At 51.1% G+C, this 10440-nt stretch overlaps 1 long non-coding RNA gene across 1 annotated transcript in view; it reads right to left on the bottom strand.

The window, feature by feature from the left end:
- LOC107182822 overlaps positions 1-284 on the bottom strand; it is a 2686-nt gene extending 2402 nt beyond the window's left edge. The window contains exon 1 of the long non-coding RNA XR_001513571.1: positions 248-284. This is a non-coding gene — a long non-coding RNA (uncharacterized LOC107182822). The remainder of the gene's footprint in view (positions 1-247) is intronic.
- Between the last annotated feature and the right edge of the window lie 10156 nt (positions 285-10440).

The following is a 10440-nucleotide window of genomic DNA, read 5'->3' on the forward strand; positions in this document are numbered from 1 at the left end:
ATTTTTAAAATTAAACTTTACTCTGCGTACTTCTCCCTTCCACGCCTCTCCCCACCACCGCTACCGGCTCGTTTCTCAGAAGAGGACGAGACAGCTAAGCACCATGAGTTAGGATGAGTTAGGGCGCTCGCTGGTGTCGCCAACCCCTCCCCTAAACTCGGGGTCCCCGCCGCACCCCCTGAAACCCGCCCGCCTACGAGGACGCCACTGTCACCCGCCCCGCCAAGTGGCCAGACAGCGGCCTTACTCTACGCGACAGACGCAAGCAGCCCTCCGGCATCTGAGGACATGTGCCCTGACCGGGAATCGAACCCTGACCTCCTAGTTCACAGGTCGATTAGCCTTGCCAGCCGGGCACCCCGAGTGCTTTCTAACAAAGCAGGAACTTAGTTTTTAGAGACGGATTTCCTGAGTATAAACATTACTTCTTGGTAAACCTGTCCTACCACTCCGCTCCTGAGAAAGATTCTTGCCCTCGGGCTTCCTTTCCATCCAGTTAAAGGGGAAAGGGACGGTGAGATTAAAAAAAAAAGAACAAGAGAAGCAAAATCCAAAAGTAAGTATAGAGCCACGGAGAAAGGTATAAGCCACCTGACACCGTCATATGTACAATTTACAGTTTAGAAACCAGCCACAGACTCCCTAGGCACCTAGAAAAGACCTCTTCTTCCTCGTCCAAATTAATGCGACAGATGCTGATGCCTCGAGGAGTCACAGGTTCAGAATATCTGGGTCCCTACGCGCCCACAGGAATGTGTCTCCTAAACCCTAAAGGAACCCATAAAGCTTGCAATCGGGAGCAATGGCCCCTTGTCCCAGGCTAAGCCCTGAACCTGATTCCAAGGCCCACTTTTCTCTGACTTCCCAGAGAACTAGGGTGCCCCCGAACAGCGTGATGACGTAAAGGACCAACGCGGCGCGCGGGCTCAGCCGGGGTGAGGCGGAGCGCTCTCCCTGAGGTCGGCCAGTGTCACCCACGGGGCTCGGACAGAGGGACAGCCGGACAGGAGGTCATGTTGCTGGGTGCGAGGCGTGGGGAGAAGGCCGGGAGCCCTTCAGCGGGGCCCGGCAGGGCGACTCGGAGGCTCCATCGCCTCAAAACTCCCTCCTCCTCTCGGGCGACCTCCCTCAGCGCCCTTTTCGTGCTTAGCTCCGCCTACCACTAGTTTTAGTTTCTCTGTGTTTTGCGTATCCGTGTAGCCCCACAAGCTGCTGTAAGAATGCCCACCGCTGGCCGGTTGGCTCCATGGTTAGAACGCGGCCCGCGCACCAAGGGGTGCGGGTTCGGTTCGCGGTCAAAGGCACCTGCCTGGGTTGCAGGTTCCATACCCTGGTTGGGGCGCGTGTGTGAGGCAACCAATCAGATGTGTCTCAGGTGGATGTTTCTCTCTCTCTCTCTCTCTCTCTCTCTCTCTCTCTCTCTATCTCTATCTCTATCTCTTTCTCTCGTTCTCTCTTTCCCCCCACCCCTCGGGCGAGAATTAAACAAAAAAAAGAAAGCCCATCACTTAATGACCATTGGCTGTGCAATCCTGTCAGCAGGTGCCCTAAGCGCCAGGTTATTCTGGACTCTTACTGCTGGCAAGGGAGGGACTAGTATGTTAGGGGCAGAAATATATATAATATTGGGAACTAGCTATCCTCTTTCCTATATAATAAAAGGCTAATATGCAAATTGATGGAACAGGAACCACCAGTAGCTATGATGCACACTGACTGCCAGGGGGCAGAAGCTCAATGCAGGAGCTGCCCCCTGGTGGTCCCTGTGCTCCCACAGGGGGAGCTGGCTCAGCCAGAAGCTGGGCTCATGGGCTGGTGAGGCAGTGGCTGGAGCCACCTACGTCCATGGCAGCACTAAGGGCCTCCGACTGCTGGCTCCTGGACTGCAAGAGTCACAGGGCTGATGGGACACCCTCCCCTCCCGCCCGAATGCACAAATTTTGTGCACCAGGCCCCTAGTTATAAAAAATAAAATAAATATTAATCATGCCCTGTTAACCATGATGGTTCTGTTCTGATTTAAAACACAGTCTAACCTGGGCGGGAGTTGTACACAGGCACCTGCCCTCTGCGATCCCCACCCCCCAGCCCGCATGACTTGTAACCTGTCATGTTTATACAGTGCCAACTTTCCCATGTAATCTTAGTTCTTCTCCCCCATATCAGCAGCTGGCTTACAGAGAGAGGCAAACAGATTTTTGTGGGTGACCTGCTGCTCTCCCATGCTGCCGGCAGTATTGGAATAAACACTCGTATTTGATTCAGCCCTGTCTCTGCTTCATTGGCTCACGTAGTGACAGGCAGCCCGGACCCATCGGTTGTCTGGTTTCACATAGCACCTGCGTAGCCGTCCACTCCACTGTGGGGCCAGGCAGACGGATTAGAAACATCATAGTCCTTGTTTTAGTTTCCTAAGGCTGTCACAAGCCGGGTGGCCTGAACAACAGATATTTGTCCTCTCACAGGTCTAGAGGCTAGAAATCCGAAAAGAAGGTGTCGGCAGGATCACTCTTCTTCTGCAACCGGGTAAATTCCCGTCCTTGCCTCCTTCTAGTTTCGGGTGGCGTCCATCAATCCATGGCGTTGTTTAGCTTGCAGCCACTTCACTCTGTGCCTCTCCCTCTCTGAGTCTCTTCTCCTGGAAGGACACCAGTCCTGTTGGATCGAGGGCCCACTCGACCCCAGTATGACCTGGCCTTCACTAAGTACATCTGCCGTGACCCTATTTCCAGATGAAGTCACATTCTGAGGTTCGCGGAGGACATGAATTTTTGGGGTGACACTGCCCAGCCCCATACAGGTGCCAAGAGCTTAAGAAGTAGGCAAGACAACAGTCAACAATAAATGGTTGTAGTGCAAGTGAATTCAAACGTTGTTCAATTGGATCTGAGAAGTTTTTGTGGACATTTGGGCTATTTCCTTGATAGGTGGGTAGGATTTGGATGTGCTATCAGTTTATGTTCATTATATTACACAAGTAAGTGAGATCATGTGATATTTATTCCAGGAAAACCAACGTCACAGACGAGAAAGCCCAGGTTGAGATGTAAAATGAGTTAAATAAGAAAGTTCTTATTCTTGATGTAAAATGAGGGGTAGCTCTACCTGGTTTAGGTCAGTGGATAGGGTGTCAGCCTGCAGATTGAAAGGTCCCAGGTTTGATTCTGATCAAGGGCACATGCCCCGGTTGCAGGCTCGATCCCCAGTAGGAGGCGTGCAGGAGGCAGCCAGTCAATGATTCTCATCATTGATGTTTCTATCTCTCCCTCTCCCTCTAGGAAATCAATAAAAAAAAAAATTACTTAAAAAATAAAATGAGGAATAAGTCAGTATTTGGGCAGAGGAGTTGTACTTTGAAGGTTAATTAGCAGCTTAAGCCAAACCTACTTAGTGTTACTCTTCGATCCTATAGTGTCTGCTCATGCTTTCCCTTATCCCTAGGACGCTGCCATCAAGCCACATAATTTTGATTTGTGAATTTTTCTGTGATGGAAGTTGTGCTGTATATTGCATTGGGGTGGAGGGGAGTGTTGTTCAACCTGTTTTATAACATTAACATCCCCTTCCTACTAAAATCTAACAAAAATAGCACAAGAAAAAACTAGACACCAAACATAGATACAAAGCTCTAAAATAAAATACTAACAAATTCATCCTGCATTCCATCTGGAACAAGAAGGCGTTGATCCCAGCAATGATATACCATTAGAAAAATCTGTTGCTGTAAATCATTGTATTAGCAGTTAAGAGATTTTAAGCTATATGGGCATTTCAACCGATAAAGTGTTTTCTGAAAAAAATCAGTATCTCATTTAAAAGAAAACACTTAGCAAAATGGGAATAGATAAATAACAACTTGATAAAATGCAGAAATGTATATACTGAACAAAAGATGTAAAATACTTTTATGGGAAATAGGAAATATTATTGAAAGGTATTAAAAACTCAAGTAAATATAGATTTCTGTTCCAGAATGGGAAAATCCAGTGTTTTAAAGATAGCACTTTTATCACCAAATAATAAACATTTTGATATGGTGCCTTTATTATTTTTAAAAATGTTTAAATATATTTTTTATTGATTTCAGAGAGGGAGAGGGAGATAGAAGCATCAATGTTGAGAGAGGATCATGGATCAGCTGCTTCCTACACTCCCCACACTGGAGATGGAGCCCGGAACCCAGGCATGTGCCCTGACTGGGAATTGAACCGTGACCTCCTGGTTCACAGATAGATGCTCAACCACTGAGCCACGCCAGCTGGGCGATATGGTGTCTTTTAAAATACTAATAGCATTTCCAAACAACTCATGGACAAAGTATTATTTGGTCAAAAGTATTATTATTCTTTTGATATACTTTTGGGTACAATTTATTGGCATTTTATTTAGAATGTATCTTTTTTTTTTACTCCTTATTGATTAAAGTATTACATATGTCTCCTTTTCCCACCATTGACCTCTCCCCAGCCATTCCCAACTCCCAGCACATGCCCTCACTCCCCTAGTGTCTCTATCTGTGTCCATGGGTTATGCTCATAGGCATGGATACAAGTCCTTAGGTTGTGGCTTATTTCGCTTAGCATAATGCTCTCTATGTCCATCAATGCTATTGCTAGTGGTAAGGATTCCTTTTTTACAGCAGCGTAGTATTCCATTGTGTAGATGTACCACAGTTTTTTAATCCACTCATCTGCTGATGGGCATTTTTACTATTTTGTTTCCAAATCATAGCTATTGTAAATTGTGCTGCTATGAACATAGGGGTACACAAATCCTTTCTAATTGGTGTTTCTGATTCCTTGGGATATATTCCTAGAAGTGGGGTTACTGGGTCAAATGGTTCCATTTTTAATTTTTTGAGGAAACTCCATACTGTTTTCCACAGTGGCTGCACCAAATTGCATTCCCACCAGCAGTGCACGAGGGTTCCTTTTTCTCCACATCCTCGCCAGCACTTGTCGTTGGTTGATTTGTTGATGATAGCCATTCTGACATAGAATGTATCTTTTATGAGTGAGGTTGATATGTAGGGTTTTTTGGAACTATGCTAATCAGAGGGGCGTATTTGAAATTATACTCGATCCCTTAAATTAGGGAGTTATTTTTTCTGTAGTCTGAAAATTTTTTAATTTAGAATTATTTTCCCTATTAAGGCTGAATAGAGAACTCAGTTATATGATGAGAACTATATTACATATACTAGTAGAGAGAACTACATTGTATGACGTGGTATATGGTGGATATGGCATTTGAGTGCCCTGGGGAGGCCAGTGAGGGAGAAGGACCCCTTCAGAGAGCAGGCACAAGGGGCAGGGCTGGCACAAGCAAGTATAGGGTGGGGGCTGAACACCAGGAGAAGGGAGGAGAGTGTGGGTGAGGGTACCAGTTACCCAACCAAAAACCCTAGCCTCACACTATCTGGCTGTCACCTGCCCCCAAGGCTGCTAGGAGCAAAAAGTGCTGCCACCAGACTGGCCTAGCCTGTGATGCTCAGAACAGGCCCTCAGGGCTTCCTGCTTGGCTCCTTTATCTGCCTGAGGGGCGGACCAGACCCCTTGTTCTCCCTGCTCTGGCCACAGAAGGAGAGCACCTAGCAAGGTGTGGAGCGCGCTGCAAGGTGAGCTGCTGGGGCTGGGGCTGGGCTGCGGGATGGGGTCACTCTGGCCAGAGGCTTTGTAAGGGAAGGAAAGGCCACCACAGGGTGTGCTGGGGGCTCGTGGGAAGGGCCTGCTTTGACCCCAGCTATCTTTCTTTCTTTCTTTCTTTCTTTCTTTCTTTCTTTCTTTCTTTCTTTCTTTCTTTCTTATTTATTAAATATATTTTATTGATTTCAGAGAGGAAGTGAGAGAAAGCTAGAAACATCAACGATGAGAGAGAATCATTGATCGGCTGCCTCCTACACGCACACACTGAGGCTCGAGGAAGGGAGAGGGAAAGCTATAAACATCAACGATGATAGAGTATCATGGATCGGCTGCCTCCTACACGCCCCCACTGGGGATCGAGCCTGCAACCCGGGCATGTGCCCTTGACCAGAATCGAACCTGGGACCCTTCAGTCCGCAGGCCAACGCTCTATCCACTGAGCCAAACCAGCTAGGGCTGCCCCAGCCCTTTTTCTAACTGAAGGTGGCGAGCAGGGAGCACTGACCCCAAAACCTTGCCTCTCACAGAGGAACTTTTGTCCAGGATGAGACTGAAATGGGACGGGAGGGTCTGGAAATTGGGGTCCGAGCACAGCCACAGAGCCCCACCAGCCCTGTGCTCAGTGACAGGACCCCACTGGGCTGAGGTCCTGCAGAGGCCTCTGGGGGAAGGAGAGGGTCCCTGGGTCCCAGAGACTGCCTGCCACCCCCACACCCAGTCTCAGGGCCACCCCAGCCACTCTGTTCTGAAGGCGTCAGGGCGAGGAGAAAGAACTCGGGCCTCTGGAAGGGGCTCTGATAGGCTGGGCAGCATTCTCAGGCTGGTGCCCTGGCTGGGGCTGTCCATCCCTGGGTTCTTGCTCACAGCTCCCGGCCTCGCTCCTTTTCCTGTCACTGGAAGCCAAGGGGAAAGGTTCCCCAGGGCGGGACGGGCACAGGGCCAGTCCCTCCCGGTGATGGGGTCTGGGGAAGGGCAGCGCTCATTGGCTGGCAGCAGGAAGGAGCGGTACTGTACAGCGGTTAGGGTCACGGGCACTGGAGCCAGGCTGCCTGGATCCGAATCCTGGTTCCTCCACTGACTAGTTTGTAACCTTGGCCACCTCTCCTAGCCTCAGTTTCCCCATGTGGAAAACAGGAATGACAACAACAGTATCTTTCGTGATGTTGTTGTTAGAGTCAAATGGGTTGTAGCTCAGTGTCTGGCAATCAATGTCGTCATGATGGGTGGAGCAACACCTCGGACCTAGATCCACTATCTGAATGGGCATCTTCTCACCCAGACCCTGGCTGAGTCCAGGAGCCCGGCTGCTGCTGGCCGGAGTACCTCTGCCCTTCATCCCTCTCCCCTTCTCCCCTCCCCCCTCCTCCCCCCTGGGAACTTGCAGCGGGAGAGCCAGGGCCTTTCCAGCTGGGTGATTCCCTGAGCCTCTGGGGCAGGGGTCAGAGGGAGGCAGCCGGCCTCTGAGGGCCCATTGTTCTCCTCTGAGCTGAAAAGATGCCTTCTCTCCGCCCTTCCTCCTCTGATGCCCAACTCAGGGGCAAACCTAAGATAAACAAACCTTGCCTATTCCCCCTTGTCCAGCTCACAGAGAGCTCTCAGTGGTGCCCAGCCTTTTAGGCTTATTATTCCTAGTTCACAGATGAGGAAGTTGAGGCCCAGAGGAACAAGATGTCCTATATAAAAAAGTGGTATAGCCCTGGCTGGCTTGGCTCAGTGGATAGAGCATCAGCCTGTGGACTGAATGGTCCCGGGTTTGATTCCAGTCAAGGGCACATTCCCAGGTTGCAGGCTCGATCCCCAGTGTGGGGCGTGCAGAAGGCAGCCGATCAATGATTCTCATCATTCATGTTTATCTCTCTCCCTCTCCCTTCCTCTCTGAAATCAATAAAAATATATATTTTTTGCAGAGGAGCATGGCTGCAGGACTGTGCACACTGGGTCCTCCCTGTGGTCTCCTGAGGTCAAGGGAGATGGACGTGAGGGAACCTGAACCCCGGGTGAGCTACCATCCAGGTTTTCCTGGGTTCCTGGATGTGGGTCTTTCGACTTTAAAACCTGGGAAGTCCCAAAGCCAACTGGGAGGAGTTGGTCACCTGATCTTCCAACAGCTCCGTGTGGGAAAATGAGACTCACCCGGTAGTAAGTGGAAGATCCTGTGGACTGGGGCCAGAGGGAACTTCCAAGGGGGTCAGGGATGGGAGGAACATAGCAGCTAGCACTCTGCAGTGTGGGCTTGGGCAGCCCTGCTCCTCATTTCTATGTGGGTCCTTGCCACCCACCTCAAATCAGCTGGAGCCAACCCACTCCCGTCCAACAAAGATACCCAGAGACCCAGGGGTGGCGGGTCACTTCCGTCTCTCAGCTGCTCTGCCAGAGCGCGTGCCCAACAGGCCCTTCCTTCACCCTCGCCCAGGCCCAGGGAGTGAGGTCCTCCTCCCAAGTCCCAGAGCCCTCAGTGAAGAAAGGAGAAATGCGAACTAAATGCATTCTCACTTCCTTGTAGAGGAAGAGAAGGTAAGAGGTGACCGATGTTTAGTACAAAGGGCATAAGACGCATACCGTGTACTTTCTGGCAATCTCTGAGCCTGTTTCCTTATCCTGAAAATGGGCTACTGTACCCATCAAACGGATTATATATATTAAGGATCAAATGAGCCAAGTGCTCACTAGACGTTAGCTGTTGAGGTGGGTAGAGGGGTCCGGGGGGCAGATCTCTCTGTGGTTTCTGTTCCTTCGGGACATCTGTCACCCCAGGTACCAGCTGACACTGTCTACGGTGCCTCCTCCAGGGAGTAGCAAGATGGGAGAAGGTTGGGGAGGGGGTCCGCGAGCAGAGGAAGGGAAGATAACGGAGTAGCTGGAACTGGAGATAAGACTTGGCTGAAGAGGAGGTCCCAGTTGCTGGAAACTGAGGGGTTCTCAGGGGTGGCTCGGGGCAGGATTGACCTGTGATCTCCAGGCCTCGGAGTTCCTCGGCACAGGGAGGCAGGTGTGGGGTAGTGAGGACATTCACCCTGGGCCTGTCCCCCAGCCAGGTCTCCCTGAACCCTGGGCAGACCATCTAACCAGATGCCTGGTGGGAGGAGGTGGCCTGTGCAAACTCCTGGTCCCTTTCTCCTCACAGGCCGTGACTTAAATTCTTCCTCTCGGAGGCTTTCCTGGGTCAGCACTTAGAGGCCGTGGAATTGGAGGGCAGGGAGCCGGAGCCTGGAGTCCTCTTCCTGTTCAGGCTGATGGCCCCCACGGGACGCTGGTGCGGGGCCCACGTGGGTGTGTACTGCGGCCACGGCGAGATCATCCACTTGGAGGGTAAGAGTTTCCGGCTGAAGCAGAGGCCTAGTCTGCAAAGAAGACCGCCCACCCGAGTCCCGCTCCACCAGTGGGCAGGCCACAGGGGAAGGGAGACCATGGTCCGAGCTGGGGCCGCAGGTTTCTCAAAATGGGCGCTTAGGTACCCACCTCCGGGTCCTGGGAAGTGGGGGTGCACGATCTCGGGAGTGCACAATCTAAGCCGGGCTGTGATCCGTATCCATCTGGCCACTCCCGCGGGCTAAACTCCCGGTGGGCGCGGGCCACACATGCTCCTGGGCTCCTGCGAAGGCATTGAGTCCAAGCAGGGGCGGCGCCCGCTGTGGCGTGTGCTGCGCAGGCGCAGTGGCGTGGACGCGGACCCGTCTCCCTACCGCCCTACGCTCAGCAACTGCGTGCACTTTGCGCAGTACTTGCTCTACCTGGAGCCCAGCCCGGACACCCTGCAAACGGATCCAAGTCCCATTAGCTTGGTGAGCCACCCTGTCAGGACCTCACCCGCCTCCAGAGCCTGTTAACAACTGCAGCTCACCTCTGTGTTCCTGCAAAATTCACACCCTTGCAACCGCCCAGCCCACTTGCCTCAAGGCCAGCTTGAGTCTGGCAGGATGAAATCCCCCAGAAGCAAACTAGGCCTACCTACAGCTCAGAGATCCCGGCCATAGCTCTACTGGCAGCCTCCCAGCCTCTCACTCCAGGCTCTGCCCTGGTCCTGGTCAAACCCACTGCGACTGGGGGACCTCCCTGTGGAGCCCTGTGCTCCCTGTCTGGGCCCCGCCCACTTCCACCAGGCTCACCGATTCTGGTCTTGGAGACACAGGCATCCTAATCTGTAGGCCAGTGGGTCCCAACGTGGGGCATACGCCCCACAGGGAGGCAATTTAATTTTTAAGGGGGGCAATTCGAGAATGAGTTACTAACAGTGAATTTTTTTGCATTTCTTATGGTTCTAGGGGCCTCATATACAGTCTATAAATATATATTGTGACATATTTATGCATTTCAGTTCTCTATTATATGTTTTGAAACTATTTGCTATTTTTTCATATCACTTCATATTCTTTTTTTTAACAATTTCTAGTGATTTCTTTCTCAGCACTTCAACTGTCCTTTCGTTCTTTTATTTTTCTCTCTCATGAATGCCATGTTCTTGGGAAGCTTGTTTAGAACAAGTTCATGGCCTTTTAGGCTTCCTCCATGTGAATGGGAGCTCACGTTTTGAATAATAAGAATTCTATGTGGGGGGGAGGGCCATCAGGATGTTAGAAATGCTTACATGGGGCATGGCCAAAGAAAGATTGGGAACCACTGCTGTAAATTGAGACTCAGCCCCACAAACTCTTCTCACCTCCTCCCCCAAGCCCAGCCAAGAGACCCCAGCTAACCCTGGGGGAGGCCCGGTGCCTCAAACTCAGGGCCAGCCAGTTCCCATCCCTTTCCTTCTAGACCCAGGTCGTCTCTCCTTGGGGTGCCTGGACCCTACCCT

This window comes from Myotis davidii, unplaced genomic scaffold, assembly GCF_000327345.1.
Source record: "Myotis davidii unplaced genomic scaffold, ASM32734v1 scaffold898, whole genome shotgun sequence".
Taxonomy (NCBI): Eukaryota; Metazoa; Chordata; class Mammalia; order Chiroptera; family Vespertilionidae; genus Myotis; species Myotis davidii.